This window comes from Aotus nancymaae, unplaced genomic scaffold, assembly GCF_030222135.1.
Source record: "Aotus nancymaae isolate 86718 unplaced genomic scaffold, 86718_ANA_hifiasm-v0.15.2.pri h1tg000008l, whole genome shotgun sequence".
Taxonomy (NCBI): Eukaryota; Metazoa; Chordata; class Mammalia; order Primates; family Aotidae; genus Aotus; species Aotus nancymaae.
This window is the reverse complement of record NW_026988419.1, coordinates 6,158,750-6,173,343: the sequence shown is the minus strand read 5'-3', so window position 1 is coordinate 6,173,343 and position 14,594 is coordinate 6,158,750. Positions and strand designations below refer to the sequence as shown.

Sequence of the window (14,594 nt, the reverse complement as noted above, 5' to 3'; positions counted from 1 at the left end):
GTTTCAAAAGACTTTCTGCATGATGAATAAATACTGTCGTTATTCTTTTTTTTGGTCTCTGTTGGTATAAACGATGTATGTCCTGATATCTGTATTCTTTGTCTAATTTACTCCCTTGAACTTCACTTGTTTTAGGCAATGACTTTTAGAAAAATGGCCTTTATGATGCAAGCAGTAGGCTGTTAACAAGGTGTGGCAAATAATTTTGCACTTGAATTTCAGTTGTGGAGTCAAGTATTAAAAATAAATAGGCAATTGGAAAAGCTTGCCAAACACTTCATATTCTTTAATGCTACCAAAAGTCATTGACAGCCAGAGAATAGGGAGCTGGGTTTTTTGTTTGTTTCATATTTCAATGTTTCTGACTTTATTCCCTGAAGCATCCATTAATCTGGCAGAAAAAAAACAACAAAAAAACAACAAAAATTCTTTGTATTATCATTATATTTTCCTGTCTGAGATTTAGAATTCCAGGAGACAATTGAAGGATATGTGAACCATCTATTTGCAACCTTCAGAAAAACCTCAAAAAGACCCCCTCCTTAGGCGAGGAGAGATAGCAGTATCTGGGCAACGCCAGCTGAGCATTGAAGTTTATCCTTTTGTCATTCCCAAACCTCATCGTGATTCCACGTTTACTTCTAGTTAACATTTTCCCACTTGAAAGCAGAATAAAAGCATAAAAATTATTCTTGGGCTTCAAGTAGCTCTTGCCAAATACATTTTTAAGTTTTGCGATCAGTACCTGAATGAGATAACAAACAAAAGTGGAATAACTCTCCAAAACATAGGTGCAAGTATGTGTAGGAAAATGTGTTTCTTGTATTTTTATTTCAATATGAAACCACAGATTTTGAGAGCAAGAAGTGACTTTAATAATTATCTGGTTCAGGCCAAGTGCAGTGAATCAAAGTCTGCAATCCTAGCACTTTGGGAGGCCAAGGTGCTGGATCACTTGAGGTCAGGAGTTCGAGACCAGCCTGACCAACATGGTGAAAACCCTTCTCTACAAAAAATACAAGAATTAGTTGGGCCTGTAATCCCAGCTACTTGGGAGGCTGAGGCAGGAGAATCACTTGAACTAGGAAGGCGGAGGTTACAGTGAGCCAAGATCGTACCACTGCACTCCAGCCTGGGCAACAAGAGCAAAACTCCGTCTAAAAAAAAAATCTGGTTGGACTCTCTCATGTTATCTGTAAAGAAACTGAATTGCAGATAGGTTAAGCAAAACATGCCAAGCCTCACAGCTACTTCATTCATTAATTTGTTTCCATTCATTCATTCACTCACTCTACTCACTCGCTTGTCCCTTTAAAGAACACTTAAAGGTAATCCCTCTGTGCTTACAGAGCTAGGTGTGGCATGCATTGATGAAATGAACGAGACGGTCGTCGCCCTTTGGTGGGCTAAACTCGTCTGTTTGCTGATGTGAAACTTGAAATCAGACCACTGTAAGTGAAGGCAGACTCCAGTGAGTGCTACAACAAAGGTACAAGCTAAATTGATACTGAAATCTAGACAAATAAAAACGGGTTGGCTATAAGATATGGAAATCCAGAAAGATCAGCTGGGGTTTTGAATGAGTTAATCTAGGATTTGAAGTGGAAAGGAAGGTACACTGAGAGAGAAAGGTGGCAGGTGAGACTCCATTGTCTTGATAAGATTCTGTGCTTTATGTTTTCAATATTGGGGAGTGACAGAAGATTTATTTCCAAAGACAGCGAGGAGGAGATAAAAGTTGTATCTTATCTTTGCCTAATTGTCCGCTGGGACTGAAGGGGACTCCATGCTCCTTGAAATCCCTTTTGATTAACTTTAATTCTTCACTTTGTTGCCACGAAATTGGAGCACCCTCACAAGATTTCTACAAGGTTATTTTGCTTGCAGGAGATCAACCCTGATGTAAAACTCAGTCACTTCTTTGGTTTACATAGAAAAATCAATCATTCACAGCAAGTCTTTGAGTTTAGCAGGTGTTCTGAATACCTTTTGATGAAAGGCGGGGTGGAGGTGGGTGGGGAGTATTTACCTATTTACCGTCACCATTTGCTCTTTATTCTTTCACCTCCACGCCATCTCTCACCTACTCCCTCCTAGCTAGTCCTTGACCTCTAAATTCTCTTCTATCATGTATAAGTGTCTCTTTGCTGAACTACAGTCATGCACCTCATAATGACATTTCTGTTAATGACAGAACACATATATGACTGTAAGATTATGCATACCATATTTTTACTGTAGAGTTTATAAGATTATACTGTACTGTTACTGTAATTTTTTTATGTTTAGATATCTTTAGACTCACAAATACTTACCACTGTGTTACAATTGCCAACAGTATTCAGAACAATAAGCTGCTGTACAGGTTTGTAGCCTAGGAGCAATGGGCTATAGCATCTGGTCTAGGTGTGTAGTACACTATGCCTTCCAGGCTGTGTAAGTGCACTCTGTGATGTTTGCAGACAAAATCATCTAATGACTCAATTCTCAGGATGCATTCCTGTCTTTAAGCGACACATGATTGCACTGACAGCAGCCCAGGCCAGGAGAGGGAATGTGGAACAGTGTTGAGAGTCCAGCTCCAATTCTAGCTCTGCTCTGCTCCTATTGGTTGTGTAAATTGTGTAACCACTAGGAGGCTCCATACTCTCACCCATAAAATGGGGAAAATGCTACCTATCTCATAGGGTTTTTGGAAGGGTTTAAAGACATATAGCTTATAAAGTCTAAAACACAGGAAGTGGTCAATAAACGCTTTTGTTGTATTACTCCAAACACTTGCCAATGTATGTTTAAACATATTTAACTTTAAAAAAATGTGTGCTATTTAAAATCTTTTAAATAACTGTGCAAAATGTGTAGGCACAGTTTGCCTTTTAATGAAAAATATCTGTCTTCTGCCCCACCCCTTCTAAACTGCGAACTTCCCAAACTAATTCTCTTTCTTCTAGTATACTGCTGTTTATTGATCACAAAGGTGAGACATTGCCTCATTATAAACGATGAGGTTTTTAGCACTTCAAATGATTTTTCTATTTATTTATAATGATTTTGGCTTTTATTTTAGATTTAGGAAGTGCACATGCGGGCTTGTTACGTGGGTTTATTGCATGACGCTGAGGTTTGGGGTATAAATGATCCCATCACTCAGGTAGTGAGCATAATATCTAATAGGTAGCTTTTTCAGCCCTTGCGCTCTTCCCCCTCTCTCTGCTCTAGCAGCCCCCAGATGTTCCCATCTTTATGTCCATAGGTACCCAATGTTTAGCTCCCACTTATAAGTGAGAATAAATGGTATTTGGTTTTATGTTCCTGCCTTAATTCACATAGGATAATGACCTCCAGCTGATCCATTTGCTACAAAATATATAATTTAATTATTTCTTATGGTTGCATAGCATTCCACGGTATATATGTACCACATTTTCTTTATCCAGGGTAAACAGACAACCTACAGAATGGGGGAAAGTCTTCACAAACTCCAAGATCCAGCAAAGGTCTAATATTCAATATCTATAAGAAACTGTAATAACCTAACAAGGAAAAACAAATAACCCCATTAAAAAGTGGGTAAAGGATATGAACAGACACTTCTCAAAAAAAGACATACAAGTGGCCCACAAACATATGAAGAAATGATCAACATTACTAATCCTCAGAGACATGCAAATCAAAACCACAATGGGATACCACCTCACACCAGTCAGTGCAGCTATTATTAAAAGGCCAAAAAAGTAACAGATGTGAGGCTTTGGAGAAAAAGAACACTTATTAACTGTTTGTGTGAGTATACATTAATGCAGCAGCTGTGAAAAGCAGTCTGGAGGTTTCTCAAAGAATTTAGAACTACCATTTGATACAGCAATCCCATTGCTGGGTATAAACGCAAAGGAAAGTAAGTCATTCTACCGCAAAGACACATGCTTTTGTATGTTCATAGCAGCACTATTCACAATATTTCCTTTACCTACAACTTGTTCTTACTGATTTAGTTTTTGCCTTAGGCAGATGGAATCACCCTAAGTGCTCATCAATGACGGATTTGTTAAAAATTTATTTTTACTGATACATATTAGATGCATCCATGTTCAGGGTACATGTGATAATTTGATACATTCACGTAATTAAATCAAAGTACCTAGAATATCTATCACCTTCAATATTTATCTTTTTTTTGTGCTAGAAACATTTGAATTCTTCTCCTCTAGTTATTTTAAAATGTAGAATTTATTAATGTTAACTGTAGTCACCTTACTGATCTATTGAACACCAGGTCTTATTTATTCTAAGTGTATCTTTTTACTTATTAATCAGCCTTTTAAATTTCTCCACCCGACTTTTCTTTCTTTCTTTCTTTCTTTTTTTTATTGAGACAGGGTCTCACTCTGTCACGCAAGCTGGAGTGCTGTGGCATAATCCTGGTTCACTGCAGGGTCGACCTCCTGGGCTCAGGAGATCCTCCCACCTTAGCCTCCCCAGTAGCCGGGACACACCAGGCTAATTTTTGTATATTTTTTAGAGACAGAGTTTTGCTCTGATGTTCAGGCTAGTTTTGAACTCCTGGTCCCAAGCAGGCCTCCACCTCAGCCTCCCAAAGTGCTGAGATTATAGGCATGAGCCACTGTACCTGGCCACCCACTCCACTTTCTCTACCTCTCCTCAGAATTGTTATATCACAATTTAGGGCAAATCAATATTTAGTATTTGCCTTGCTGTGATCAGGTAATTATTGTTCAGTAGGGGCCACGTTGTATATTGTAATATTTCCTTTACCTAAAACTTGTTTTTATTGATTAAATTTTTGCTTTACATACATAGCAGATTGACTTATTGTTCATTTAATATTCATTCTTTTCTATATCCATAGGAAAAATCTACTTTTCTTCACCTTAACTTTGAGTTTGGCTGCATGACTTGCTTTGGCTAATGGGATGTTAGTGAATGAAACGCAAGGAAGAGTTTGAAATGTGCCTGTGTGGTGGGCTTGTCCTTTTTGTGTCTATATCTGCCATCGCCCTGATAAGAACATGCTCTGAGGCTAGACCACTGGTTCAAGTGGGGATGAAATACACATGGAACTTGCAGACTCGGAAACGCCTGCCCAGCCTAGGTAAGCTGCACCCCTGGCCCCCACTGTAAAACAGCCTGAAGACCCATGTGAAGTACATTGCTGTCTACTGCTACTATTAAAACTCAATGGTTGATTCTTGTTTTAGTCTGTTCAAGCTGCCATAACACAATACCTTACACTGGGAAATATTTAAACAAAATAAATATATATCTCACAGTTCTGAAGGTTGGGAAGTCCAAAATCAAGACACTGGCAGATTTCCTGTCTGGCGAGGGCCTGGTCCTCATAGATGCCTTCTTGCTTCATCCTCACCTAGCAGCTCCCTTAAGCCTGTTTTGTACCCGGTCACAAATCCGATTTTCGAAAGTGCAGCCTTCATGACCTAATCACCTCTCAAAGGCCCCACTCCACTGCCCTGGAGATTATTTTGACATGTGAATTTTGGAGTGACACAAATCTTTAGACCATACCTATTCTCACCCAACAAAAGCCAGCTCCGACAGGTATTTTTTTCTATTTTTTGTTTCAAGATAATAAAAGGGGGTGTGGGTTTGAAGATTATGAGAGCCAAACATGTAAATAAAATATAATTGAAGTATTGAAAGATAAAGTCATGGGGGATTTTCCAGAAAGAACAAAAATGAAAAAAAATTGAGGAAATAATAAAAAATCTAAAGACCAATTCAAGAAATCCAACATCCAATCTAATTTGTATTCACAATAGTAGAGTTAGAACATTGGAAATGGAGGGGACAGAATGATTAAAACATAAGAAAATGTTTCAGATCTGAAAAGACTTGTGTGCTTTGCTTAAAAGAGCTCACAAAATAGGCCAATGCTAATTCTTAGCATCATGAAATTCTAGAATATCAGGGATAAAGAGAGGATTATCATGGTTTCCAGTTTAAAAAATAGCCACACAGATAAAAAGCATCAGAGCAATGTAACACTGTTCAATAGCAATGCTAGAAACCAAAAGACATCAGAACAATATAATAGAATTTTGAATAAAATAATTTTTGCAACCTAGAAGTCTATATTAGTCAACCTATCAATCAAAGGTGACAGTCAGAATAAGTCTCTTTTCAAATAATCAACACCTAAAGCTGTCTCCTATTCACACTTTTTAAGAATGATAAACACTCTAGGTATTTATTTGTGGAGAGGTTACTTTTTCCCTAAAACTTTTTCTCTTTCTTACTTTTGAGTCTTGATGCTTTGTTGTATTGCTTTTATGTTAGAGAGTTTAAAAAACCTTTCCTCTGTTATACATCTATATTTAAGAATGATGAGCAGATTGGAGACCCCTGAGTGGTGCTTGTTAACTAATGGATTTCTCTCTAGGTTGATTGGATGGGACCCAGTCATATCCTTAAAAGACTTCTTACTATCAGTTTGTATAGTAAGAGTTAATCTGTTCAGGCTGCCGTAACAAAATATAATATATTAGATGGGTGGCTTAAGCAACAGAAATTTATTTTCTCATTGTTCTGGAGGGTAGACGTCCTACATCAGGGTGACTGCTTACTTGATTCTTGCTGAGGGCTCTCTTTCTGACTCGTGCACAGCCATCTTCTTGCTGTGTTCTCACATGGTGGAAAGAGAGATCTGACGTCTCTTCCCCGGTGTCTCTTCTTTTCATAAGGGCACTAGCCCTGTACAATTAAGATCTCATACTCATAACCTCATTTAAACTTTATCACCTCTTAAAGTCCCTATCTCCACACTTGATCTTAATCAAAAAGCTGAGAAGCAATAGGCCCTATTTCCAAATACAGTCATATTGAGAGTTAGGGCTTTAGCATATTAATTTCATTGGAATGAAAGCATTCAGTCTACAATGTATAGGTTGCACTTCCTGCAAACAATTTGTTTCTCCAGGGAGGAATTCTTCAATGTATTGCCTGGGCGTGGGTGTTAAAATCTGGCTTACAGCATTCTTGGATCTTAGTGGTACCCAGGGGCTGGGAGGCGTGTCTTAGTGTATAGATTTTCACTTAAACTTAATTTTCAGGCCTTTAATTTCCCATACCTTTCTCTGGATGCTGGCTAGTGTTACTGTGGAATAAAACTTCAGTCCCTCTGATTTATTGAAAAACCACAAGTTGAGTGCTTGTTATGTGTCTGTTACTGTGTTAGGTGCTGGGGGTGCTGCAGTGAACGAAAACCTCTTGTCAAGGTGGTAGCCTCTTATGTAGGAACCGAGAAAAGATTCAGAGCTCTGACTCCTCCTTATACAGACTTTTAAAGAACACCCCCATTTTTAGCCCACTGCCTATCTGTCTTCTCTATGTCTGAAACCCATTCTCAAATTATTAGTTATTTCCTGGAATTTTAGATGTGAAATGTCTTGGCATTTCCCTCTGAAATCTTGTACTGTATTTTGCATTCTTAGCTCTGCTACAATACATTTGATTTCCATTTTCTGAAAATTTCACATCTCTTGTTTAATGTCCCATTTTCTTTGTCCTTTGTGGTTTTATACATCGTTTGTTCTACTTTAAGTGTGGTTTCAGGAGGGAAAAGAGATAAATTAATGTATTTAATTTTCATGTTTAATGCATTGCCTCAAACATTTCTTTACATCAAAAACAAGATTTCTTCAGAATCTGGTGCCAGCTCTTAAACTAATACAGTTTTTGTAATTTATTGCATTATGTCATCTTCAATGACAGGATGAGGCTTAGAAACAGTGGTGCATGTATTCCTTCTCATCTTTCGGACCTCCTCTTAAGTGCTAGCTCCTCAAAGTAACCTTTCCAGATCACTCTGCCACTATTGTCTCTCACAGCACCTTGTGCCTCTCTTTCATCACGGTTATCACAATTTATATGAATTTTGTTTAATTATTTCCTGCTTTTTCTCAACTATAAGATGGACTCATGAAGAGAGGGGCCATGGCCTGTCACTATGTGCCCAGCATCTATCAAAATCATGATGCAATGATGATCAGTAAATAACTGCTAAATGAAGAATGGCCAGGTCACAGAGGAACATGTAGAGATATTGAAGTAGCCATGTCAAATGTCCCATTTTGGCCCATGCCTGTGATGTTTTGGACCATCGCTTCTGGCCCTCTTTGGTTGGGAGCTATGTTACAACGAGTCGTGGCATACTCTGGACGTGCCTGCTTTCCCTAGGCACTGAGCTTGCAGTAATCCTTTCTGACTTGAGAGCTTCGTAAGTGTTTTTCAGTTCAAAATCTGAACAAGGGGACAAAGAAAATGAGCAAACAATGTATCTTTGCTCTCCAGGAAGTTTAATATAATGCGTGAGCATGAGCCAGAGGAAATCACACTTCCAAAGGAAGAAGATGCAGTCAATAAAAGCTTGCTTATAAAGTATTGACAAATGTGACTTCAAACCAATTATCAGACAACTTTAAAGTATGGGTAGATAGAATTACCTTTATCCTCTTTGTGGCTTGTAGTGGGAAGGCCTCTTTTCTCTTTTGAATGGTTGCTCATGTATATATTTAGGCATATTTTAAAGTGGGTTGGCCTACCAGTGTTCCTGAGAGTAGCCTGGATGGTCTCCATGATTGGGAAAGGAAGAAAATCGTGAATCACCAGTGCTCAAAAAAGGCACTTCTGACTTGTTCAATGGACTGAGAAAATTGCATTAAGTATCTACATTTGACAACTGAAGCCTGTGCTCTCAAATGCCACTGCACAATAAGGAAGGGAAACATGACTGAAAGCAAAAACCGACTTGACATTATCCCTCACTTCTTTCTTTAAAGTTCTCTTCTATGCCATGAATGAAGAAAATGTTCTGATGTCTTCTAGAAGTATTCTATAATGTCTCAGAAGAGCATAGTATTAAAACCATATACTAGAAATCATACTTTAGGTAACGATTATTAAATAGTTCTTTGTATTCATGTAACTCTTATCTATTATGAACTAAAAATACCTTGATGTAATACCATCGAACTGATAATTTTTTTTTTTACAATTGTAAGCATTTTTTAAATTATAATTTAAGTTCTGGGGTACATGCACAGATAGTGTGGGATTTTTACATAGGTAAAATCCATGGTAGCTTGGTAGATGCCATAGGTAGATGCCATGGTAGTTTGCTGCATCCATGCCTCTGTCATCTACATTAGGTATTTCTTCTAATGTTATTCCTTCCCAATCTCCCCACCCCCTGCTATCCTTCTCCTAGCCCCCCACCCTGCAACAGGCCCCGGTGTGTAATGTTCCCCTCCCTGTGTCCATGTGTTCTCATTGTTCAACACCCACTTATGAGTGAGAACATGCAGTGTTTGGTTTTCTGTTCTTGTGTGAACTGACAATATTTTTACTGAGGATAGTAGGCAATAAAATATTCAATTGTGAAGCAAATCTCTAGCAAGATCGCCTCTTTTAAACTCTATCCTTTACTGGGATTCTCTGTTTCTACATTATTATCTGCATCTCAAAACTTACAAGGTGTTTTATTCATCATTTGGGAAAATATAGGGAATACCTATGAGAGTAATGTAGTTGTGAAATCGCAACTACAAGGGAGAGTCCGTAGCATTTAGTGGGTGTGTGCCAGAGAACACTGAACTCAAAGAAGAGGAGAAGGAAGTTTGAGCAAAGGTTTGAGGGTCTTGGAGGCAAGGTTGGGGAAAGGATTGGGAAATGCATGGGAAGCCCATAAGGTGGAGAGAGGATTCCTGCTAGGAAACAAATAGAATTGCCAAGGCTTTGTGGCAAGAGGGAGCATAGTGTTTTTAAGAAACTGAAAGAAAGAGTGGTTGAGTGTAGGGACTGAGCAGAAGAATGGTGTGTATTGAGCCCAGCAGGATAAGCAGGTTTCAGATGTTGCTGGAAAAATTTCCTACAAGGAAATTTTGAAGACCTTGTCTTTATCTTGGAAGTGATAGGAAGCTAATGAGGAGACAGGCCCCATTGGTTGGGAGCTATTATTTGGTTCAAAGCTTTGTTAGGAGGAATTGTGACATAATCTGGTGGTACCTGCTTTCCCTAGGGAGGTTGACATAATTGTGTGGGCAGATTCTTTTCCCTCCACCCTATTCCCATCCCCATCCCCAACATCCTAACATCTCATTAATAATTGGTCTTATTTAGTCTCAGTTCCTCGTACTTCTACAGAGTTGCTGAGATGGGACTACATTTCTTTTTAGTTCCTGCTGACTGCTTAATTCAGAATTTCATTCTGTGACCAGAAACAAAAGCCTCCAGTTGACACCCACCACTCCAGCTACCCCATTCTAGCCCATTCTGCACCTCCTAGCCTATCAAGCTTGCACCTCCTAGCCTACCAAGCTTCCATTTTTTTTTTTTTTTTTTTTGGTAATGTCTAGAGAAAACTTAGCAAAGTCACTCTGCACGCTAAGTGCCCACACATACATTGTCTCATTATACATACATTAAGTTACATTTTGTAACCTTTAACCCTCACATCCATTACGCCATTATACATGCATTATAACACACATTATGCCATTGAATCCTCATCACTTCCAGTCAAGATAGGCATTAGCATTTTACTGTACTCTGCTTGTCAACCCTGCAGCTTAAATTCTAGCCAAACCAGACCAACAGTGTTTCCTGAACATGCCCAGCATTTTCTTTCCTCTGCACCTCTGATCATGCTGTTAACGCTGCTGGAGGGGCCTGTTACCTATGCCCTGCTCCCCATTCACTAATCAGAACGTGCATTAAGACCTTAACCAAAGTGCTCACTTCTTTAATACCTACACACACAGATTTCCTAGCATTCTGTGCTCCCCTTGGCATTCTCTTAAAGAGTTTCTATGTAGCACTGTGGCAATAAATAGAAGAGTCTTCTAAAAGTAGCTCATAAATTGCCAAATAGAAGAATCCGCTTATTCACTTACAACTTTTTTTTTTTTTTTCCATTTCAAATTTACATATAGCATAGCTCACCTTTTTGGGTGAACAGTTCTATGAGGTTTCACACATACATAAGATTCTTGTAACCACCACAGGATACAAAATAATAGTAACACTTCCAAGAATTTTCCTGTGCTGCCTTTTATAGATAGACGCTTTCCCTACACTTAACTTCAGCAATCACTGATCTGTTCCCTGTTCCTATAGTTTCGTCTTTTCCAGAATGCCACATGAGTGGGATTGTATGGGATGTAACTATTTAAGACTGGGTTCTTTCACCCAGAAAAACGCATTTGAGATGCATCCATGTTGTGTGCATCAGCTGTTTATTCCTCTTTGTTGCTGTGTGGTATTCTACTGTCTGGATGCACTATGGCTTGTTTATCCATTCACTCATTTGTCTAGTCACTGCATACAGGTGTTTGTAGGAGCGTAAGTTTTCATCCTACTTGATTAAATACCTAGGAGTGGGATTGCTGGGTTATATGATAAGTACATATTCAACTTCGGTAGAACCATTTACCGGAGTGCCTATAGCATTTTTCATTTCCTACTTATTAACTTTTGTAATTTTTAATGGACTTCGTAACAAAAACGAACACTCTACAAACATATTCTATATTGATTTCTGCAGGTACTGAAGCTCAGCTGCAGTCGTGGTCTTGCAGAGGATACTGTATGTGTTGACTGAATATGCCAGCCAGTGACTACAAAGGTTGCTATACCAGGAGACAGAGAGGGAAAGCAAGATAATTTTTTCCCTAAAAAACAAAATTTAAAAGCAGATGGAATAAATGGGTTTGTTTGCCACTTTATCCTCCAATTTTTTTTTTTATCCTCCAATTCTTGTTTTTAGGTAACATGAAACTTAAATACAGCAAAAAAAAAAAAAAAAAAAAAAAAAAATCATTCAGATGCTACTATATGGAAGTGTCGGTACATTTTATCTCACCATTAAAGACTAAGGTTTAGCACAGATACAGAAGGCAGTCTGCTAGGTGTCACAGAGAGTACAAAGATGCAGAACATAGGATTATTCCCTTCAGTGAGTTTTGTTGGCTTATCTTAGTGCCATCTGTGTTGATCATTAAAGCAACAACAGTAATAAGCTTCACAATTTATTGCGCTCTGTACTAAGTGCTTGTACATACCTTAGCTCACTTAATCCTATTAACAACCAGATAAGCTTGACCCTGACACTGTACTTATATAGATGAGGACATTGAAGGGCAGAAAATTAATTAATTTCCCATGGCCACAGAATCAGCGAACAGTAGAACTAAAAGTCCGAAGACAATTCTGATTCTATGGGCTGTTCTTTTAATCACCACATCACCATGCCTTCCCTGCGAGAAAGGGTCTGAGAAGCAAATGAACAGGTTAAATAGGATAGAAGGGACATGTCCACTCTTATTTGTGTAGAACAGACTGAATAAATTCTGTATTCAGTAAAGAGTTCATGGCTTTTTTTTCTGGAAAAACTGTAATGGGAAATTACTAAACATAAATTAAAGTCAAACAAAAGCAACATTTCTTTTCACTCACACTGGGAATTCACTCGGTTTGCTAAAATTGTGGGGTCGGTGACAAAACTCATTTTTATGTTTAAAAAGAATAATCCAAGGGTTATTTTTGCATGACTGCAATCATTAAGCAGTGAAAAAACCATTACTTGGTAATAGGAAAACGGAAATTTTCATTGAGTTTAAAGCGGGCAAATCAATTTTGCTGTGAGAAAAAACCTAGTCTCAAATGGTTACAGTATTTTTCGTTTGTTTATTTGTTTTGCTTTTTTGAGACGGAGGCTTGCTCTGTCACCAGGCGGGAGCGCAATCTCGGCTCACTGCAATCCCCGCCTCCTGGGTTCAAGTGATTCTTCCGCCTCAGCCTCCCGAGTAGCTGGGACCACAGGCACGTGCCACCACGCCTGGCTAATTTTTTTGTATTTTTAGTAGAGACGGGGTTTCACCATGGCCAGGATGGTCTCGATCTCTTGACTTCGTGATCCGCCCACGTCGGCCACAGGCGTGAGTCACCGCGCCCTGCCTACAGTGTTTTTAATTTGATTAATGATTGGATACATTTTCAGCATATCTTTTTAGTAGCCAAACAAGAGTGTTGTTCTTTGTAACCATGACTTAGCCATAGGAAACATATTTACTTCCAGGGGTCTGATATATTTGCAGCCAAATCCATGATGTTTCTTGAGGAATGTTCATTCCATGAAGCATCTAATGTTGGGTTCAAGTGGTGATTTGGTGAAGGCCACAAAGACCCTGATGAGGGGGCTGGCATGGAGAGGCAGAGCTTGGAAGAGGCATTTCCCAGAGAAAGAGGGAGAGGTGAGGTTTTTTTGGGGGGGAAAGAAGCAAAGTTCTCAGAAAGCTCTGTGAGTACAGTGGGTGATTGAGAAAGGACCATGGAGGTAGGTGACTGGGGAAGAGCAGCCCTTGAAAGAGGAAAGCGATGGCTTCATCTCTAAGAGGAGAACACAGGCTGAAGCTGGTGACAAAGTCTCCATGAATCTCGATGGCTCTGGGGCCAAGCTTGGAACCTTTGGGATGCTTTGAACTACTCCATTTCCATATGTGTGCTCCCGATGTAATAAGTGAGGGTTTTCCTAGTTTTAAACCTCCTCTAAGGCATAGCATAGGAATTGGGGATAATAACAGCAGGTATGTTCTGTTGGCTCTAGACAAGTGTACATGAGGGATGGCAGGATCAGGGATAAAAACTTAAGTCAATTCACTTTAATAATATTGTTATTGTTTTATTTTATTGTTTATAATTTTTTTTTGAGATGGAATCTTGCTGTGTCACCCAGGCTGGGGTGTGCAGTGGCACGGTCTCAGTTCACTGCAACCTCTGCCTCCCGGCTTCAGGCAGTACTATCATCTCAGTCTCCTGAGTAGCTGGGATTGCAGGCGTGCATCACCAGGCCCAGCTAATTTTTTATGTATTTTTAGTAGAGACAGGGTTTCACCATGTTGGCTGGGTTGGTCTCGAACTCATGACCTCACATAATCCCCCTGCCTTGGCCTCCCAAAGTGCTAGGATTACAGGTGTGAGCCACCGTGCCTGGCTTTATTACTATTATTATTGATCATTATTAGTTGGATTCTCAATTTTACCCATTACTGGGTAAATAAGACTTTATAATAGGGAATTTAAACAAAGATTTTTGCTTGACAATGGCTACAATATTTGGGCTGAGGTATTTATACTCTGAATATCCAGAAAATATATATATGCATATATATATGTATACATATATATGTGTGTATATATGTATATATATTTTTCTATAATATATAATATAAATATATATTTCTATATTTATAAGTACGTACATTTTTATAAATATATATTTTCTATATCTATGTATATATGTGTGTGTGTGTGTATATATATATAGTGTATACATAGATATAGAAAATAATAGTAGCTGGGGCCACTAAAAAAACCAAAACCAAAACAAAGCAAAACTCTGTTAATTTAAAGACTAAGAGCTCTTCTAGGGACTGAATCCAGATTCCGGCCTATGAGATAAGGAATAACACCCTATTTCTTTCAGAGGTTATAAACTGGTACCCTCAGTTTAAAATTAGCTGTTATCCAGCTTGCAAATATGTTTAGTGTGGAATAGGTTATGC

At 38.7% G+C, this 14,594-nt stretch overlaps 1 protein-coding gene across 5 annotated transcripts in view; it reads right to left on the bottom strand.

Annotated features, from left to right (window-relative positions):
• SPHKAP (SPHK1 interactor, AKAP domain containing) overlaps nucleotides 1–14,594 on the bottom strand; it is a 169,016-nt gene that overhangs the window by 38,876 nt on the left and 115,546 nt on the right. The window lies entirely within an intron of this gene.